Source organism: Balaenoptera borealis (genome assembly GCF_965194805.1).
Source record: "Balaenoptera borealis genome assembly, chromosome: 9".
In the NCBI taxonomy this organism is placed as follows: Eukaryota; Metazoa; Chordata; class Mammalia; order Artiodactyla; family Balaenopteridae; genus Balaenoptera; species Balaenoptera borealis.
Genome location: NC_138873.1, coordinates 41566452 through 41589380, shown reverse-complemented (window position 1 = coordinate 41589380; position 22929 = coordinate 41566452).

Below are 22929 nucleotides of genomic sequence, written 5' to 3'. Positions count from 1 at the left end.
TGTCCCCTGCATTGGCAGGCGGATTCTTAACCACTGCACCACCAGGGAAGTCCTGTATGCCCACTTTCAACAGCCTAGTATGGCCAGTAAAACAGCCAGATGGCTCATGGCAGATGACCATGGATTGTTGAGAATTGAACAAGGCAGTGCTCCCCATCCATGTGTCTGTGCTCGACACTGCCACCATTTTATATAACTTGGCCACAGTCGTAGGAGTATGCCATGCTGTACTGGATTTAAACAAATGCTTTTCTCAGTATACCCCTGGCCACTGAGTCACAAGATCAATTTGCCTTCATGTGGAAGGGGCAATAATGGACTTTTCAAGTGCTTCCCTAAGGCTACCTGCACAGCCCCACAATGCATTATGGGATGGTAGCCTGAGATCTGTCCCTGTTCTCCTTTCCCACATCAGTAAAATGGGCCCATGACATTGATGCTCTAATGTTAACACGTGAAGCCTTGCCTCTGCTGCAGGACACTCTGCAGATTTTGCTGGACTACCTGTGAGGGAGAATGGGCAGTGAACTGGCAAGAAATTCAAGGTCCAGGCACTGCTGTAAAGTTTTGGGGAGTTGTTTGGTCAGGTAAAATGTATATTGTCCCAGAGCTGTGACTGATAAGGTGCAAGCCTATTCAACCCCTAAGAACGTGAAAGAGGTGCAGGCTTTTTAGGGGTTTGGGAGTTTTGGAGGACTTGTAGTCCTCACCTGGCACAGTGCTTCTGTTCCTTATACTGCCTTGTAAAGAAAAGGCAGATGTGGGACTGGGGATCAGAGCAACAAGACACCTTTGAGAAGGCAAATATGCTAGTGAAGCAGATTAAAGCTCTGGGCATCTGTCAAGCTGGAATACTATTTGAATTGTATTTATCTGTGACTCTAGAAGGTATGAGTTGGACACTGTGGCAGAGACAACAGAAGGAGAGAGTACCCTTAGGATTTTGGTCCCGGCTCTGGAAGGGGGCCGAAATCTGATATCCTCCAGCAGAGCAAGAGCTCCTAGTTGTGTACACAGCACTCCTCCAGGTAGAGCCTCTCATGAAGGAACAGCATATCATAGTAAGAACTTCCCTTCAAATTAAGGGGTGGGTTGAAAATATGTTCCATTAACCCACTTCAAACTCCCACACTAAGTGGCATGCCTATTTGCAGCAGAGGATTACATTGTCCACCAACCCGCTGTCTCTAGATATGAAGGTGCACCTAGGCCCTGTAGAGAATATAGAGCTCTAAATGCCCCCACCCCTATTCCTCCGGCAGCCCCTTCAGCCTGTAGAAAGGGAATGGAGGAAATTCCCCCTGAGGCCTGGTAGATAGATGGAGAGTTGGGGCAACAAATCCACAGACTACAGTTGCTATTCTGCCCAACACTGACACCATCTGGATGGAAACAGGAATGGACCACTGCAGCCAATGGACTGAACTTAGAGCCGATTGACTGGTGATCGATCACTCATGAGCCCTGGCTGTTAACCCTTTGCACTGAGAGTCAGGCTGTTCTAAAGAGATTCACCCTATAGCTTGGCAGTGGGAAGCTGAGGGGTGAATAATCATGAATAAGTCCTTGTGAGGTCAGGATTTGTAGACATTTGGGTTCACCTGTAAGAGCCTGAGGCAGTTCTCACTGTTTTCCCCCTCCCAGCTGGCACTGGCACCCCCTGGCAATCAGGAAGCTGATGCCCTAGCTCAGGTATGAGCCCTAACACATGACCTGTCAGTAGATGGTATAGCAGATTGGATACACAGGCAGAGCAGTCACCATGCCACCCAGGTGGGAATGCATATTGTCCAGGATGCTGGATTGCCCTTGAAATACAGTGACTTAGTTAATGCAATAACAGCATGTCCTGTGTGTTCTAAAGAATGCCCAAGGAAGCTGCCAAAGGACTCTGGGGCCAACCACCAGAGTTCCCAACTAGTAAGGGGTTGGCAAATTGATTATATTGGCCCCCTCCCTCTGAGTGAGTGTTCTAAATATGTCCTGTTTGTGCGGACCCTGCATCTGGCTTAACCCAGCCTCTCCCCTGTTACCATGGAAACCAGGCCGGCCACCATTAGGGGATTAGAATAGCTAAGTACCATACCCTCATCTAAAAGATAGTGACTGGGGGGTCACATTTCAAAGGTCATGATATGCAAGACGGGGCAAAGCAAAACAAAAAACCCAAAAAACATGACCTTAATGGGGCTTCCAACTCCCCGCTAAACTTTAAGCACAAGCGTTGGTAGAAAAGAAGAATGAAATATTAAAGCAGCGATTAAATTACTAACAGGTAAAACAGTGTTGGCCAGGTATACTAAAGTACTGTCCCAGGTTTTAACACATTTGAATGATCAACCTGTAAGGCCTGTTACCCCGTATGCCAGACTGGGAACCCCTGCCGAGACACCCAACACTGTAAAGATATGAAATTCACAGGAGATAGCCACTGCCCCAACTCTCATGGTAGATCAGTGTGCTGTGCTGCTGAGAACACTAAGTCATGCCTGGAAAGGCATTTTGTACTGAAATTTTTAATGGGACATCACACCAGGATGGGTGAGTTATTTTGCACCTCTGGGTGAGGGGGAACAACTCAGTCTCCACTGGGATACCATTGTCTTGCTGCAAGTCAGACCTGTTGAAACGCTATACTTGGACTGGAACATGCACCCCTGAAAGGAGGGAAAGGTGGAAATCCTGGTCTGGCATATCCCGCCCCCTAGTGCATCACCTCATGCCTGACAGTGCTGCTTCCCCTGGACCATATGTGTAGTGTGTGCAGCCCGCTCGAATTCCTAAAGCTGCCCACTTCAAGGTCAGGTAGGCATGTTCTGTTTTGCGCTTTCACAATCATTTGGCTGTTGTCCTTTTTCCCTCCATTGGCCTGGAGGACATTGTAGCACACATAGAAGCCTTTACCAAATTCACCAGCAAGTTTAAATGATAGCTGGCAAAACCTATCTTTACTGAACACTGAAATGTCTCTAATGAGAAAAACTGTCTTTCAAAATAGGATAGCCTTTGACATTATTACTGCTTTAAAAGGAGGCACCTTTGTCATTATCCAAACAGAGTGTGTGTGTTCATAACTGATGTATTGTCTTTATTAAATCACATGAGGACGCAAACGAATGCTGTGAGGGATCAGACCCCCAGTCTAAGGGACTTCATAAATCAGTGGTTCGGATCATGGGGCTCTGGGTGGAAAAAATTGTTACTTATTTTGGGAGTCGTTATTTTGATCTGTGTTTTCTGTCGCGTGTGCCTCTATTGCTGCTGTGGCATCTGCCTCCAGTGCAGCCAGATAGCCACCAAATGAGCCGCTTCCACGCTAGTGAAACCCCTTGCTGGCAACTCAGGGCACATTGCGGAAGTGGGGTGTGTGTGAGATTGTAAGAGCCAAGAGCTGGGTCTCGAGGGGCTGGAGTGTTGTAGGAGATCTTGGAGAGGACACGACCACTGGTTGACCCACAAACTGGACCCAGGTATTAGAGGCTTTGCATTCGCTCCCCTGTCCTTAGGATGTACACCTTCTGCGCACTGTTCCCACAGTGGGAGCTGTTCAAGGATGCAGCCTTGACAGAACAATGTGTTGTTGAGACCATCTGGACGGTATACGTGACTGAACCCAGTTAAGATCTCTGTATAAAGTTTTAAGATTCTGGTTGGTGGATGCGGAGAGCTGCTCATCTTGCTGCCCCCAAGACACAAGCATTGTATGTAAATTCCCTTACTTATTAAAACTGCCACCTACTAATCTGGAGTGTTCTGCCTCTTTCTTTGGTCTCTCCCTCCCCCTCTGTACATGAGCTCCAGTTTGCAAACCAATAAGCAATAAATGTTCATTCTTGAGCCTTGTATTTTGTAATATTTTGATTTGTTGTTTAACTCTATTTATTCATCTTAATAGTTTTTCTGGTTAAGGAAGAAACTTTCAAATGGAAATTAGGAAGGATTTGAAACCACTTAAAGCCTTTATAGTTATGTTTGATATTAAACAGAAGTGGTGAAATGGTATTATATCATTTAGGTACAGTCTTCAGGGGTGTGCAATGCTGGGTACAAAACAAATCTTGGTATTCTTATGAAAAAATAAATTTGGACAAAGAACGAGAAAATGAATCCTTTGTGGAAAGGAGGAGGCTCACATGTGTTGAAAACATAATTAAAAACAAGATCCTCAGAGGGAAAGACTACCCTGGAAATAGTATTGTCAGAAAGACCTATGGTAATGGAGAAAAGCAAATGGGAAATGAGGCTGAAATGTGATGGTACACAGGAACATTATTATGATTTTAGAGCCGTCTATGGATGCACCCCATTACGTAGCAGCAGGGAGCTGTACCTCTTTACGGGGCAGAGACACAATCGCAATTGGAATAATAAATGATACTTCTGTTTGGGGGATCCCATTACCAGAAAATTATAGTCAAAATGCAAGAAATACAGAGAAGAGTAATAATAGTGGTTAGGGAACTGCTAGGATTACTTCTAGAAGAGATGATTAGAAGAATTAAATAGCTTGGTGTAAGGGGTGACTAAGAGGGTGGGAGTGTTTCCAATCACATGGAGAATGTTAACCCTAAAGAGAAAGACATGTCAATTATTTGGCATGGTAGTAAGGGCTATAATTAGAAGAAATGTAGTGAGATTAGCAAAAGGGGGATTGGAGCAGCAGTCATAAGACCCATCTGAACACTGACAGGACTGTGCTTAGAAACACAGCCTAGATTTATAGTTTGCAGTTTTAGCTTCTATGATTCTGAACAGTTCTGTGGATCTCATACGTTCTTTTTCCCTCTTTATTACCTTTCCTCCTTACAAATCTTACCCCTCTCATTTGAACCATAAGTTCTGTGTTCCTTTGTGTCAATACATTTTATGGATCATCTGTGGATTCCTGCCCGCTAAATACACTGTCTTTTAAAATTTATGTTTCAGCTTGAGCTAACAGTCATTTTGCCAGCACTAGAAACAGCCTTTTCCTCACAAATTTGCCTTCCTTTAGTCCATGGGGATATTATATTTCCAAGTACTATAGCATGCATTTCTGTAACCAGAATTTCTCAGTATTCTAATAAAAGGTATAAAAAGGTATGGCTATTGGTAACTCATTTAAAATGTTATATCACAGCATTCAGTGCTTCCTAGCTACCAAGTTTTAATGGAACTTTAAACAGGCTTGGCTTTGAGTTATGAATGCAATGAAATTAGCAAAATATATAAGAAGTCCCAGGGAAATGTAAATTGGAGGACAGTATTCCTTTCCTATGGAATAGCTGCCTTCTCTTAAAAGAGTGACATCACTTCTGTAAAGTCTTATCTAAACTTTATCAAGAAGCAGCTGTAAGGAGAAGTGGAAAGATGCTTTGGAAAACCAAACACCATCATCCTCAGTGGTACATAGAAATAGGTCTCCAAAGAAGATGCAGATTAGAGCAGTGCAGGCATCAGTACTCAAGGAAGGCTGAAGTACCTTTACTGATGCCTCTGTTCATAGCAATTCAGTGCCCTTAAGAGGAATGTTCTCTTAATCAAGAATTAAAATATTCCGTGTTTTTTACAAAATCCAATGACATTTGTAGGATGTCTGAAGGGTAATGTGGGAGAACTCATGCCACAACTACAAACACTAAAGAAATATATTTTAATTGTTCTTATGCTTTGGAAAAATATTAAATTTACATTTAGAGAAATTCTTCGTTTCTTCTTCCTTCCTCTCCCTTTTTTCCCCCTTTTCTCTTTTCTGCTTCAATTAATGTTATTAGAAGCAAGACACTAAGTTGTTTTGACTGACTGAAATGTTGTAGCCTAGATGAGTCATAAGAAAAGTGAGGGACTGGCCTTTCTTTTGTTCAGATGATGTGCCTGACGCACAGACGGTGCCTGTGGCCTCTTCTGCGACTGGAGATGAGGAGCGTGTGTTCACAGTGATAGCCAGAGCTTCCTCCTGCTTGCTGTGGTGAGTACCACTTGATCTACGCTTGTACGTGATATAAATCCTCCAGAGAGAGTACTGTGTGCCTCTAGGTCCTCTAGAGCCTGGTTATAGGATAATACCCTGAGAGATAATCAGTTGTTCCTCATTTTAGAAAAAAAATCATCTGTGACCTCGGCAGATACCTCCTATCTCTGGATTCTAGTCCAGTTCAAAAGAAGTAAGTAGGTTAAACGTGTGTCTTGAAACTTCTGCTTAGTACTGCTTGGTAAGGGAGCTCACCATGGTTACTCAGTCCTGACTTACCATTCTTAGTTTGGAAATAGGGGAATAACTCTTGACCTAACTGTCTTACTTTGCTGGTGCTGTGATGATGGGGCTACGAGGTGTGGAATTAAAAGGGGCCCATTTATATTACAATCACAACATGATCACATATCTTTCTTAGTAAATCTCTAAATGAAATGGAAACTTGGATCTAAGAACAGCAGTAGTAAAACAGGAAATGAAGAACAGTGCCTGAGAGTGTACTGTATCAAGGTGCTGACCCAGGAATTAAATGTCAAGGGGTGTCAGTTCTCAGTCCCTCTCTTTTGTAAAACCAAGTTTAATGTATACATTTGCTTATCATACATGCACATGCATGCACACAAGTGTGTGTATGCACACATAGTATGCACACACACGTGCATACATATGTAGTTTATTTATAAAACTGACAACTGTAGAAAAAAAGTTGGAAGAATGAATAATATTTCTATAACCCAAAGGTAATTGGAAAGTTACTGCTAATATCCTTTTGTTTTTTCCCCCCAGGCCTTTATTTAATGTAGTTGTGATTATCCTGTATTTTGTATCTTGTTTTTCTCTGAAATTTAAGATGATAATGATCATTTCATGTACCTCTGTAAAGCCTTTATAGACATCATTTTAAATATATTTTAAGAGTCTACAGTATGGGTAATTCCATGGTTTATTTAACCATTTCCCATATTTGGGGCTTTTGATTTCTCTCTCTCTTTCTAGCTCTCTTACATTAAAAAAAAATTTTTTTCCCATTTCCCTCTTCTTTCTCTCTTTCTCTCTTATTTCTTCTCATTTTAATAGGGACTCTGACAGAACTTTGAGATATGGCTGGCATTTTTAAATGGATGACAGTCTTTGCTTCAGAGAAATATTTATATCCATTAACTTCGGATGTTGAGGAACCTCATAACTGGAAAAAAAATGTGATGGCAATGCAACTCTCCAAAAGAAAACCTTGAATAATGTTTGCATATGAGTGTATATGGGTGTGCATGTGAGTTTGTATGTATGCATTTGTACCTGTGTGCATGTGTATGTGTGTGTAAGTATGTATGTATGTATCTGTCCACACCTGCATAATAGATTGAGGTATAGGTATGTCAGCCAGTCAATAAGTTAGGCTTCAGAGGGAGATGAGCAGCTCCATCAAACAGAATTCCTAAAATGCACTTGCAAATCAGCAGGTTTGGCAACATGGCCTCATAGTTTTGGGTTTAATTTGACAGTTGGTGTGGACACCTATTTTTTCTTAGCTTTATTGAAGTATAATTGACATATAACATTGTTTAAGGTGTACAATGTGATGATTTGATACATGTGTGTATTGCAAAATGATTATGGTGTGGATGCCTTTTTCAGTCTAGATGCTCTAATAATGATATCTGTGTGCCTTGAAGGAGAGGTGAGGAAGAGCCACGTGTTTAAACTGAAGTTTAACTATTGGTAGTTCTTTGATAGCCAGGTAATGCCCACAAAAACCTGCTGTGGAACCCCACATTGAGCGTAACTTCCTAGTTTCAAGAGGAAGGGGGTAGAACATTAACTTCTTAGTTTTAAGAGGCTATGAACTCACAGACTGCAAAAACAAACTATGGTTACCAAAGGGGAAAGGTGGAGGGAGGGATAAATTAGGAGTTTAGAATTAACTTGTACACACCATTATATATAAAATAGAGAATCAGCAAGGATCTACTGTATAGCACAGGGAACTCTACTCAATATTCTGTAATAACCTAAATGGGAAAAGAATCTGAAAAAGAATGGATATGTATATGTATAACTGAATCACTTTGCCGTACAACTGAAACTAAAACAACATTGTAAATCAACTATACTCTAAAGTAAAAATTAAAGTAAAATAAAATAAAATACAGGTAAACAAACAAACAAAAAGAGGCTATGGAGAAGAAACAGCATCATCATTATGAGCATTGGTGATGGGGCAAGTTCAGAGACTTCAGCTCAGGGCAGTAGAGGCCAGTGAAGTGGTAAAGGCAGAGGCTTCAGGTGGTGACCTCCCGGAGTGATTTGGAGGCAAACATAAGGTACCACTTGTGGACTTTCAAAAAGTATTTAGAAGAGGTAAGAGCCAGTTAGGTTTAAGCATTGGGATTCAAATACCAATGTTAATATAACCTTACTGATAGACTTGGGGAGATTTGGGTCGCATGACTAAAACCACAGTATTCAATGTTTATTCATAAGGGTCTCCCTGTCCCATGTTCCCAATTGTTTTCTTAAAGATGGATTCCCAGATGATAACTTACCAGATTTTTCAGTTTGAGTTTGTCCCTGAACAAACCCTGACACAAGTATTTGTGTGCAAAGAGTTTATTTGGAAGATCCCAGAATGCCCAAGTGAGGAATAGGAAAAAGTGAGGTGAGAAAAAAAGAAAAGCCAATAAAAGGTGCTGTAATGAGTGGATTATCCATGTGGGCAACTGGGGCTTGATCCCACTGGGGACCTTCTGAGAAACCAGCCTGCAGAAAGCAGCAAGCAGGCCATTTCCATACCTCCAGGAAATGCCTCCTTGCAGCAGAACAGGATGATACGAAGAAAGATGTGGGTACTAGAGGCGTAAAGTTGTCATCAGGCTGAAGATTGTATATTGCCACTGCCAAAGCTTTCAAGTGGACCACAGGGTAAAGAATGGGACACTGACAGCATCTGCCACACTGAGCTTACCAAGTCTCTTTCCATTTCAGTACACTGTTCTTGTGATTATGTGCTATTTACATATTTAGGATTGTCATTCCTTTGCTTTCTGCCATCTAGCAATCACAAGGTTTCTAGGTATCCGAGATAAAATATGCCTCCAAAGCTTTTCTCAATCTCTGTGCCAAAGTTCACTTAAGCAACCAAGCGACAGAGGCCCTTCTACATTGAAGGTTAATTGATGTCAATTTCTCCTTGGAAAGAAGAAATATTGAGGCAGAAACAGGCTTGAAATTTGGAAGAGAAATGTGCTACCATAAGCAGCCTCACTCTGAGGGTGGCCTAATAGACATAGAGTTTTGGCTCATACCTTTGAAAATTCTCTTTATTTCCACCCCAAATTCAAGTTGTCTGATGTCAGTGCCTATTTCTTTAAATAACGTTTCTTTCATTTTCCAGTTCTCCTTCATTCTGCTTGTAATAAATAAACCAAGAAACATTTTTGACCTTTCCTATGTCCTATCTTTCTTTATTCCTTCTTAGTTAAGAATTTTGAAAAAAAAAAAAAAAAAGTAATTTACACTTCCTCACCGTGCAGTCACACCTCAACACACAAAAAATCTGGCTTCCACCTCCACCACTTCACTGAGAATGTTCTCGTCATATTCACCAAAAATATACTGGTAAATCCAGTCATCACTTTTTGTTTTTATTCTGTTTGCACTTACTGATTGCTCTGCTGATATCAAGACTGTTACATACTACATGATGAACATCTCCACTTGTACAATCTACAGAGGTCAAGTTAAAAGCTAAGTTCATCATCTCTCAAACCAGCCATACCCATTTATCCTGCCCCAAATTTGCTCCTTCTGTTGTCTTGGTGGCTAGCATTATCATCTGCCTATATAGCCTAAGCAAAAAGAGTTGGAGTCATTTTAGAAATTCTCTATCACTTATGCTCCATGTCCAATTAGTCTTACAGTTTTTACTTCCTAAATATATTTCTGAGGCTACACTGTAAGTCATAAAACAATGTTTCTTTGACTCTGGACCTCTCTAATCTTTGGAAATTCCAGTTTCCCTCAAGATCTTCCAAAACTTTTCCAGTGGGTATCTCATTTATTTCAAGAACGTCTCACTCCTCTGAGATCTGTTATTTAGTCTCTTTACCTTATATCTTCAATTGCTTCTGAGATCAGCAGTAATTTATGCCCCAGTATCATATTAACAGAAGTCCCCAGGGCCACTGCTGCTGCCTTACAAAAACGTTGCTCCTACTTCTGATGTTCATTTGCATTAAGGCTGTGGAAACTAAAAACTGAAAATGCTGATCTCCAGGACACTGGGGACACCATGATTCCTAGTCATTGTTGCTGTCTGTGACTGCTAATGCATGCCTGGAGATTGTTGAACCAGCAGTCTCCTAAATTATTTTTCTTCTTTATGATATTTCCTGATTATTTGTTTAATTAGACTCTTGGCCAACTATGGCAACCTGTCTTTTAGACAAACCCAGATACAACTGCATCCTAAGGCAAACAAGACTTAAGCTTAAGGTTGAACCTCTGCTATATTCTGTTTCCAGTAAAATATTTGAAATTTCTCTGTGTCTCATCAGAGAATCCAACTTGGAATGATAGAAGAGAAGGTTATTTGCCTGGGCCACTCCAAAATTTCTGCTGGGGACAGACTCTTTTTTTTTTTTTAATTTTATAAATTTATTTATTTTTATTTATATTTGACCGCGTTGGGTCTTTGTTGCTGCGTGCAGGCTTTCTTTAGTTGCGGCGAGCAGGGACTACTCTTCGTTGCAGTGCGCAGGCTTCTCACTGAAGTGGCTTCTCTTGTTGTGGAGCATGGGCTCGAGGTGTGCAGGCTTCAGTAGTTGTGGCACATGGGCTCAGTATTTGTGGCTCGCAGGCTCCAGAGCACAGGCTCAGTAGTTGTGGCACATGGGCTTAGTTGCTCCGCGGCATGTGGGATCTTCCTGAACCAGGGCTCGAACCTGTGTCCCCTGCATTGGCAGGTGGATTCTTAACCACTGTGCCACCAGGGAAGTCCCAGGGACAGATTCTTGAATACAAGGACAGGCTGTGGGTGTGACACCCTCTCCTGGCACACCAGGGCTTAGAAGAAAAACAGTGCCCTGGCAGTACCTCATATACCTCACATACTTTGGCAATGATGGATTTTTTTCTGGAGGTGAGAGTCTTCACTTATATCACCCTCTCACATCTGACTGTGACACCTCCACTTACCTCTGGGATCTTCCTTGGAGGAGCAGCATGTGTAAATGACACTGTACATGTCTTCTATCCTATGCATATGGGGTGACTGAACTGCTCAGGCTAGGGTATCATCATTCTTTTCCAATCCTTTATGTACCTTTGATGCTAGAGTTACCTGAGACATGACGTCCTCCAAAACCTACATGATTGAGCTCTTCTTTTCCTTGCCTTTTATTCACCACCTGGTCCAGGGGTGAGATTACATCCCTCAGGATTATTTCGGTGGGTTCATAATACTCAGGTAGAGCCCCACACGATCTTCCTCTGGCTGGGGAATTAGTGCATTGGTCACTACGACCCTTCTGCAGCCTCCTATGAGGCCATCACAGCCAGCACTGTTCTGTGGATCTGTGCCACTGCTTCTCTCACTGGCTCTGCTGCCTGCACAGCTGCTCTGGGACTAGCCGAGTTGACACCTGGACCCCTCATGTTATATGAAGAAGAGAAAGGTGGGTTGTTTTTATTTGTGTCCCTAAGGGCTGGGCCAGAGGAAAGTTTAAGTAATAAATACCTAGTGATTTTCCCAAATAACTAGTTCTTAGTATGTTAATTGAGCCTGTTAGCCTGAAGCCAAAGTTATACCTTGACTTTCTCTTCTCCCAGGTGAGCTTTTTCTTAAGTTCCTCAATTTTTCATGTAAATAGACCTCTGAGGAGTCTATTTCACTAGTTTTCTTGATTTGTCTAGTCATCCCAGATTCCTAATATATCAATACTTCTTTTATGTATATTTCTTTTATTACATCTCCCATATTATTTATCAAGATCAGACACTAAAATTCCTAGAGCATGAGGATGAATTCCTAGGCTAGACAAACCTGAGTTCAGATCCCAACTCCCCTGCTTACTGATTATGTGGACCTTGGCATATTCCTTATCACCTTCTCTTATCCTAAGTTGATTTATCTTGAAATAAAAATAAGAACAGTACATGCCTCGTAGGGTGATAGTGGGACTGAATGAACTAATGTAAATGAAGCACTAGGAGCAGAAGTTAGCACATAAGCCATGCTCATAAATGTTAGCTGCTATTATTGTTATTACTTTTGCCTGGATTACTGCAGAATTGTCTTCACTGGTTTCCTAATCCTTATTTGGAGCTCCTCCAGTCTATTCTCCACATAGCTGTAAGAGTAATCTTTCTGAAACTTAAGTCTGATTGTGTCACTTCTCTTCTTCAAACCTTTCACTGATTTTCATAGCTTTTATCATGATGCTTAGACGCCTTAGCCTGGCACACAGGCCTCTTGTAAACTTGAGTTGTCTCTCTAGTCTTGTTCCCTACCAGTCTTTCCCAAACTTCCATTGCTCTTAATGTAAACAATACTTAGAGTTCTCTGAAAGCACATTCATTTGTGTCTCCTTGATGTTGTGCCTATGCCTATTCATGGAATGTCTTTGCCCCCATTTTCCTCTCTTTAATTTCTACTCATTCTACAAAACCCATCCAAAGCATCACAACACCCAGAAAACCCTCCAGTTCTTTGAGTTTGATTGAGAGGACCTCCTTCTCTGCCTGTTAGCACCTTCTAAACATGTCCATCCTAGCACTTGTCATGTGGTGCTAGAATTATCCCTTTCCTATCTGTTGACTCTTTTAATTGAAAGCTCTCTAAGGACAAAGAGTGTGTATTATCCTGTATCTATATTATCATGTATCTTCAATGTCTATAAGCCATCGAGGAAATAATAGATACTCAATGTTTGTTGAATAAATACCTGACAGAGGAATTAAAAAGCAAGGTATGTGTGGGAGGAGAGGTACAGTGAAATGCAGAGGAAGGGCCAAAGACTTCCTCTCCCATACTTGAATTTCATTTTGCACTTTTAGGATGGTAAAGTGGATCTTGGAATTGTCAGGTTATTTCTAAGATCTTAACGAAGTATGTGAAAAAAAGGGTTTGGGATTCTCAGATGTTTCTGGCATGCGTTTATATTTGTATTGAGTTGTAGAAAGTATTTAATGGTCTGAAACTGCCCCTCCTGTAGGCTGTAGAAATAGCTGGTTTACTTATTTGTACTCAAAAATGTCCTAAGAATAGATCTCAAATATCTGAAATGCTGATATTTCAATAATCTTACTTCATTCTATAAGCTTCTCAGGATCCTACATTCTCTCCCTTTCTTATCCCCTGTAAGAAATAAATAAGATTGCCTAATACATATTTACATATGAAATGATAGCCACATTATATAATATAGTAGTAGTGAAGAAAAAAATGACTAAAGTCGACTGAACTTCTATGAAAAGAGGCTTTAAATTCATATGTGTGTGAAGGTTGTTTAAATAATTCAATATTTTCTTCATAAAAATTTTTCCCATAGTGCTTAGTTTATTTGTGAAAATGCAAACAAGTGCTAGAGGCTGTGTTATTCAGTAGGTAAAGTCTTTATCTGTATTAAGTAAATGTGGTTTTAAAGCCTTTATTAGAAGCAGAATTTCCCATGGTCAAATTTGACCCAATGACCACAGTATTTGAAAAAACTTAAAAATTCTCCAATAATAAAAAAATAATTTTCTACATGGCAGTATTACCCAAAAAGGACTCAGACAACTTTATGCCCTTACCAGAAATGTAATATAGCATTTTACAATCTCTGATGCTGAAATTCAGTTATTGAGTTTTTAATAAAGCACATCATCAGTAAATTGAATAAATGGTTTAAGGCCAAAAAAAAGTTGAAAGAACACCATAAATATTTGAAACCATAAAACTGTAAGCATTCAGAGCTTATAAGTAGGGATTTACAAGAAGTCAGTTTGGCTTCTTACACTTGTTAAAATAGGGGTATTTGGTGCTAATATTAATAATCATAAAAAAATATTTGAAATTACCTCTTATTTTAACATCTTTATTGGAGTATAATTGCTTTACAATGGTGTGTTAGTTTCTGCTGTATAACAAAGTAAATCAGCTATACATATACATATATCCCCATATCTCCTCCCTCTTGTGTCTCCCTCCCACCCTCCCTAATTAGATTAATTTATGTTGATGTTATCACATTAAATTAAAAATAAGGCATAATGAATTCGGAAGGCAATATATACACAGTTTTCAATTTACAGATGAGTTATTTTCCTCAGGTTCCTTTGCGTGTTCATTGAATGGGACTTTGAGAACACAACGATTATGGTTCCATTATGTAGTTGGATTCCCAGACCAGGAAATGGAAGTCACTTCTGGAGGAAGTAGAGTACTAAATATTATGACATTTTTTCACTGGAAGTGTGCGTTAAGCATTTTGGCATTTGAGGAGCACATCTTGCTTTATTGCAGTGAGAATGAGAATTAACCAACTCTAAATCACAGAATTCTTAAAGCTACAGTGACCGTATGCCTTGATTTTTCTGAGTTGGTCCTGAAAGCATGTGATGTTGAGGAGCAAACACTCTGCAGTGTGAGATCCCTAAGCCAGTGAAATGTGCGCTCAGAATCCCAGCTTGATGCTCAGAATACAGCAAAGAATAAGATAAACTGCTGTCATAGGACTTTGTATATAATGGGGGAGACACACCATTAACATATGATACAAAAATTATTACCATTCAAACAAGTATTAACGAAGGGAAAGGACAGGACGCTAGGTAAGCAGGTAAGGAAGATCTTAATATTGCCACAGTTTGGACTGGTCAAGAGAGGTGTCCATGAAGACGTGGAACCCACAGGAAGAGTAGGAGTTATCTAGGCTAATAAATGGGGAAAGCAACATCATTGAAGACCCTGAAATAGAAGGTTCAGTATATCAGATGAATTGAGAAATTGCCAAGACTACTGGATTACAGCAAACTAACAGTGTGCCAGTGGGTGAGACTGCAGAGGGAATCAAGGGCCAGATGGTGCAGTGCCTTTCTTAGATGCCTTAGTAATGATCCTGAACTTTATACTAAGGCCAATGAGTAGTTATTGGAGGGATTTAGCAGGAGAATGCCTTCATTAAATTTATATTCAATGTCAATAAATGCTGACCTGAATTGAATAATTGAATTGTCTGGATAAAAGCAGAAGTGGATCTAAAGGCAATTACTGTCAGTGGGGGTGTACTCTGAATCCTTCAGTTCCAAGCTGTGCTACACAGCACAGATTTCTGGCAGTGGTGATCCTAGCAGGTACTTTGGTTAACAGCTCTTATGTGCTACCATGACCAGTTTCATTTGTGCGTGACCAAAACCTAGCTGTTGAGTCCAACCATACTTTTGAGTAAGGTGACTAACACTTCTAGTATTCTCAGTATTGAGGGTTTTCCAGGGAAGCAAAGCTTTTCAGGGCTAAAATGAGGACAGTGGTAGACAAACAAGGATGGTCAGTCACCTTATTGACAAACCAGAATCATTTCTTATAGAAACTTTGGCTTCAGATGGTTACACCTCAAAGCTGATACATCCAGTTCTGAAATTTGAGTCCATTTCATCCCACTGTTTATTTCCATCACTCAAAGTATAGGCTGTCTGTTTTTCTCTCTTACATGTACTGTTTCCTTTCCCACAATTTGCCTATTCATCCCTTCCTTTCATTAGAAACCGCTACAATATTCTCAGGCTGTTGGGAGAATCCTTATTCCTCCTCTTTGCTTCAAATGGAACCAGAGAACTACACCTTTGATAGTAATCCTAAACTGAGGCTGCTCAGGTAGTCCCCAACCTGCATACATAGGTCTTGGAGGTAAGAGCAGCATTCTCCTTGCTCCCCAGTGCTCTCGCCTTCTACATTCTACTGTAAGAGTTCTTTCTATTTTGACACTCAGGCCATCAGAGCATCTATCCTATACCTTGGCTTGTCAAAGTCACTTTTACACATTCACAGTGAACGCTGGCACCTGCTGGCACCTGGCTCGTAGCCTCTCTCCCTTACCTTAATTCTCACCACCAAACTCCTTTTATGAAGGTCAAGACTTACCAAATCCAACACAAACTTTTCAGTCTTCACTTATTTGACCTCCCTGAATCATGTACTCTCACCCAAAGACTAGGACCCCCATCTCCCCTTGGCCTCTCCCAGTGTGTGGGGCAGTGGGGTAGTAATGGATTCCGTAGGCCCATTATGCCACCTCTCAGCCATAAGAAGAAAAGTCTATAAATTAAAAGAGATTTATTAATTTTTATGAGTTAATTCCATTTTATCCTCGCAAGTATCATGTGAGGTGTGCAGGAAAAGTAGTGTTGCAAACACATATTAAAGGAGAGAAAATGGGGCACGAAGAGAATAAGGAGTTTTCCTCCGAGTTGCACAAGATGGCAGAAGCCAAAACTAGCACGTAGATCCCCTTCTGATGCTCCTTCCACTGTGCCAAGACGTGTTAGTGGAAGAATAAGGGTATAGAAATTGCCCTCGTAAGTAAGTTTTTAATTCAAATTCTTAGTTGTGTTTATGATTCAGTAGCATGTGATGGAAGAAACAAAGTACAAATTCTGAGGTAGATATCCTAGGTGATCTTGCATTCAGAATATTGTTTCAGAGCTTATTGAAATGAATTAAGATTGGCTGACATGGCTTTCCATCTGCAATTTCTATGTATTTTGATGTGAAAGAACTACCCTGTGAAACTTGCGATTAAAAGAAAGCAGAATAATAATTTTTATGTAACCTCTGTAGCAGAAGAATCTTAATGGTGGGTAATAAAATGGTGAAATGAGATATATTTTAATTAGGTAATAATACCAAGCTTTGTTTATTAACTACTCTGAAGGTTCTAATGAGCTGTGAATTTCTAAGGCTCTTTGGCAAGGAAATGAGAACATTTAACAATTTCCCAAACTAATCTCATTATGGAGAAGTCAGCCTTGCCCATGCTTATTTAAAAATGAAGGCGAAATGGAAAACTTCTCTGCTGGCTCCTCATGATACATGTTGAATACAACTTCCTTTGTTCTTTTATATTTCTGAAAAATATTATTTTATGCCTAAAAACTAATAGGCCAAATTTTCTGTCCCAGGATAAGCATAACCAAGCTGTATCATCTTTTTGCAGGGCAAGGTTTTAGAAAGACCTCCTAAGTTTGAAGTCTTCTCAAATCTCTTTCTGTCCTCAGATTACTCAGGAGACGTGTGCTAAAGCTGAGATATCTTCTTTATATCACCAGGGAGATGTGACTGTACTCCATCACTCATAGATCCAAGAGGAAAAACTCAGGGGGCCTAAGCAGGAGGTGACCAGAGCAAATTGCAGAGCTAGTCAGAGCAGGAACATGATTTCAACCCAGATAGGTCAGAATCCGAAGTTCAGGCCTTTCAGGCATATAAATCAAAATTGACATCTGTTCATCCTAATTACCCTATATTGCCACTTTATTACTGAAATTAATTCTTTAAATGCAAGTTCATTGGTATGTCCTCAGAGTGTAATCCAATCTTTTCTAAGGTTAATTTTCCAAAATTTCGAAAGGCAAATAAATAGCTGTACATTCTCTTTCCACGTGAACTGTTGGAAGATCCCTCTGTGTAAAGATTTTCTCTCCTGGATTGTTAAAAGTTTGACATAGCAATGAAAAAAATTGTATTTTTAAGTTCTTTTAGTTGAATGTTTATCTCTGAGAAAACTGCATTTTGAAAAATGCATTTTCTATTGTTCCCAAGTTTAAGCCTTTTCTTTACTGGCAATAGCAAGACATAATTTTGTTAGAAATAAAAGAGGTTTAACTGGTAATTTTAGAAGAATGTTTTCACAATTACAAGGCATATATAATAAAATAATACTTGTGGTATTCATGATTCAGACACTTTATACAGCCAAACTGGACTTAAACTTTCTATTTATCCTGTCAAAATGTTTTTAGATTCTTGTCTTCAACATGTCATAGCTATTTAATTTACTTTACAGGGGTTTCAACTGATACAATTTGCAATCTTCTACTGATATTTTATCATTAGGAAATCATTGGAAGACAGATTCCTCATGGAATATTTCTCTAGAAGTAGTTGGCAAGACCATAGCTAAATTTTACCCATAAGCACACTTCATATTGTTAGCTGACAACTTGTGGGACAGGTCTGGACTGAATTTAAATTTTGCCTTAAGCAGTGGTGGCAGTGTTATTAACTACTTACCTGTTAGTACACATTTTTGCTTATTTGAAATGTATGATGTGGATTATATTGAAAGCTATCTCTTTTCTTTGGTATAGCTATTCAAAGTCTATTTGTACTGAATCAGAATTTTAAGAAGCTGAGATAATGAGATTTCTAACTTCATTAGAAAACTGACGTTAATGATACACCAGTAGATTGTTAACTCTTAAGGAGGTTCTACTCTCAAGGATACAGCAACCAAGTACTGCATCTACAGTATCTGCCCCAGATATTATGCACTGGTATTAACATCAGTCCATTCTGATCAGTCCAGATTGCTCAATTTCTTCATCAGCTTGATTCCAGATTATAATCCAACCTGGGTGATGTTTAATTCTGTTATAAATCATATACCAGAACACTGCATTTAAATGGAAGTTCTAAATTTCTTAGGCTAATATCTGATGTTTAAGCAACCATGTCGCTAAGAAAAACCTAGGACTCTGCAAAGTTCATTGAAGTATTATTAGCTTTTAATACTATTAGTATAATAGTAAATTAAATAAAAATTAGTATAAACCAATTTGTAAGATTAAGCATAGATTTCAGGATTTTTGCAAAGCCTAAAAAATAAACGTGGTAGTAGCAGTCTAAGTGTATAGTAGTATTTCCCTGATAAGCTGGCTTACATTTGAATCTGGTGTAAAATTGAAATGTTTCAATTCACCTTAATATGTTCAAATAATTATTGTGACTGTTTTTAGAAATTAAATCATGTCCATCTGCTATAAAAATGGCATGGACATCATATTTTTCACTGATGATATTGTTTTGTTGAACACTGGGAATGGGTGCAAAAAGAATCATAACTTATGTAGTTATCATTGGAAAATTGAATTCAGTATTAATAATGTCAAGTCAGAAATGTTTGCTTTTGGCAGACTTTTTCAATGTTTGAATCTTAAATATTAAAAATCCTGTCCATCAGATGAATTTATTCAGTATCCTGTACATTTTGCTGCTGATTCATCTTGGAGAGACCACTGGAGGGCATGCTGCTCAAAACTGCATAATATACATATGTTAATACTGAGTTTCTCTTATGGTTGATACAGATGACTAATAGCATCTTCTCTTTTGCTTCTGGAGATTTTACTTTGAAAAATCTTTACCTACATAAAAGTTGTAATAATAGTACAATGACAATTCATGTACACTTCACCTTGATTCACCAGTTGCTAACATTTTGCCATCTTTTCTTCATATCTCTCTCTAAACATTCCTCTCCCCCCTGTTGTTCATCTCTCTCTTATTCTTCCTTTCTTCATCTTTTTCTTTCTTCCTTCCTTTGTTCCATCTGTAGTTCCTTCCTCCATCTCTCCCTCCATTCTCCTTTTCTTCCTTTCTTCTTTCCATTTTTTCCTCTTTTCTATTTTTTGCTTTTATCTTTTTTTTTACAACCATTTAAAAATTTGTCTTAAAAGTCAGCTAACTTATTAACTAACATACTTCAATATATATGTTTCCTAAGAGCAGACATTCTCCTAAATAACTATGATTCAATTATCACCCTACGAAAATTTAGGAATTTTTCCTAATTGTTCCAGTAATGTCCTGTGTAGCTCCCTCTCCCCATATGTTACATTTATCCACATCTTTTTAGTCTCATTGAATCTAGAACAGTTCACCAGCCTTTGGTATCTTTCATGGCATTAACATTTTTACAGAGTTCAGGCCAGTTGTTTTGTAGAATATCCTTCACTTTGGATTTGTTTGTCACCATATCTATTCTTAATATGTGATAAGCTTATATAATCTCTGCTATGATATATGGTATCATTTCTACAGTCTTTCTAGAGCACTTATGGTAGGTATTGTTTCCATAAAAATAGGAGTGGTTTTAGAATAAGTGTTGTATGGTGTGCCAACTCATTATTTTTGTCTTTGGGTTTGAGGAAATTCTCAGATTTCAAATTTTTTCCAAAAATATTTAGTCCACTCTCTAACACTACTTTTGGATGATAGATGGTCCTAAGTATTGATAACATCTTGTTCCCTTGGTTACAAGAACTTGGATATAAAAATATGAAACCAGAACATTGGCCATTTCTTGTTTAAAAATAAAATGTGAATCAATTTACAGTCAAATGATAATTTATTATATCACTATAAGAGTGTCTGTAGGCATTTATTAAATGCTAGATAGATGAGACAGAAATAATAATCAAAACACTCCTAACATTCTAGTAGTTTTAGAATAAGGTGTGAGAGAAGACAAGTACACACACACAAATACCCAAAGTACTCAAATATAGAATTGCAAGTGCTTAGACGTGTGAACAAAGTGTTAAAAAATACAGAGCAGTTAACTTCTCTTGCTGCCTGGCGAGGAATGGTTTGGGGGCTAGGGTGTCAGGACAGGCTTTACATTTGAGATGGCAGTTGAGGTATGGAAACAGTTCAGTGTGTTGGTAACATGCTCAGGTTTTAGTTACCCAGGCTTGGTTCTGAATTCAATTTTGTGATCTTTGGTAAAATGCAATAAATATCTGGTCCACAGTTTACTCTTCTGTAAATTGGGGTTAATAATACCTATCCTGTAATGCTGTGAGGATTGAATAACCTGAAGTAACCTGAAGTAAATGTTTAATAAATGGTAATAAATAAATAAATGTTTAATAAATGGTAGCTCTTACTAGTAGTGTTATTTAAATGTGACTGGTAGTTCCTTTCATAGAGAAGTAGAAAATGACACAAAATTGTGACATATATAGTGTGCTAGAGAAAAGGATGTTTTCTGTGTAGTCAGCAGGCTTGTCAGGAGATTAAGGCTGCAAAGTTTGTCCTCATATTCTGTGGAACTATATGCTAACCAAAGAAGAGAGGATGTAATCTTTAAACACAGATTTTTGGAAAGGGGAAGTGTTTAGGATAAGATCTGTGTTTTACTAAAATAAATCTGGGGTCAGTGTAAGTGATGTGTTTGCTGGATCTTAACCTAAGAGGTCATAGATGACTTGAAAGCTATATATGCACATATAAAATATAGGGATTTATAGACTTTTAAAAGTCATCTAATCACTACCCTGGGGCAGAAGGATATGATTCACTGGGCTTCAGGAAGACTTTTATTTATTTATACTTCACTTTAAAAAATTCTTTTTGTATATTTAAAAATGTACATTAAGCATTGGCAAAATAAAACAGGCACATAATTTATGAATAAATTAATGCACATATGCTGTGAGTGCACAGACAAAATTTTTTTACTGAGAGGTGAGTGATGCGAAATGTTTTGAGACCTCCACTTCAGAAGGACTAGTTCGGATTCGAGGACTTCTGAAATAGAAGAAAGCAAGCTAGTTAGTGTAGAGTTTCAGTGGTCCTGATGAGTTTTAATGAGAACTTGACCTAGGTTGGTAACACTGGAATTGAGAAAGGGGCTGTATCTGAAAGACTGAAAAATAAATTCATCATCAAGACTTGAAAGCCATACTATCACTGTGGATATCTTTGCTTATCAAGGATTTGAAGGAGATCAGCTGAGAGATTGTAGAAAATACATTCTACACTTGGATAATACTAGGGAATGGGGATTTATTTTAAAGGCAAATTTAAGTTATTTGATACCAGGTTGCCTAATTGAATTACAGAATTCAGCTGATAAATAAGAAGTAAAAGAAGGATAATAATGTGTATTCCGTTTTCAGTATAGATGTGGTTTTGTGAGGAAGAGTTGATTAGAGCAGAATTTTCTACCTCGTTACATGAATTGAGTGGTGATAACTCAATTAAAATGATTAAAGTATCAATTAACTACATGACTTTATGGAGAACAAAGTTGTGTGCTTTATTGATACAGAGTCAATAGGTTATGGTTAATTTTGAGAAGTGCACTTACATACTGTGTCTGAGGGAATGAAAGTTTGCTGAGTCACAAACTGCTAAAATGAGCAAAGAAGTAAAGTTTTTCATGAATCAAAATCAAATATGAATAAAGGACACATATTTGTTTTGTAAAATGACAGTAATATACGTTATCCTCAATCTTGTCAATATAGAGGTATTCTTTGATTTTGTCATACTCCTCTGTCAAAACATGGAGGGTTGTTTATTACTTCTTACGAAATCAAGGGAGTATGAGTATTTTAAAACCATGCTTGAAAAAAAAAATTTATATACTAATCTAATTAGAGAAAAACAAGGCTTGGGAAGTTATCCTGTATATAACAGAGCTACATTGTCTATAAAACCCTGATTCATTCATTCATTCTTCACTTATTCACTCTTTCAATCAGTCATTCATTCATGAAATATTTATTGAATATCTCCTGTGGAGTAAGACAGGTAGGTCTGTGGTAGGCTTGTTAATAGTGTGAACATGAGAGAAAAGGATCCTAACTTTATGAAACGTCAATCCTAATAGGAGAGACAGACATAAATTTTAAAAAATACATAAATAAGAGTAATTATAGAGTGTGATAACAAATGCTGTGCAGTTTAACAAATGATATGATGGAGAGTACCTGAAAGGTGGAGTGGTGTGTGTGGTGACTTTATACACAATGGACAAGGAAGGTCTCTGAAAACAGGTGACATTTGGGACTTGAAAGATGAGAAGGAACCATATCTCACTCCCCAGATTTCTGCTCTTCATGGAAACCGAAAACAATTTCCTATTTTACCATAATTTTCCTTTTCTCTTCCAAGCAAAAATAAACACAAATATAAAATCATCCCTCCCTCA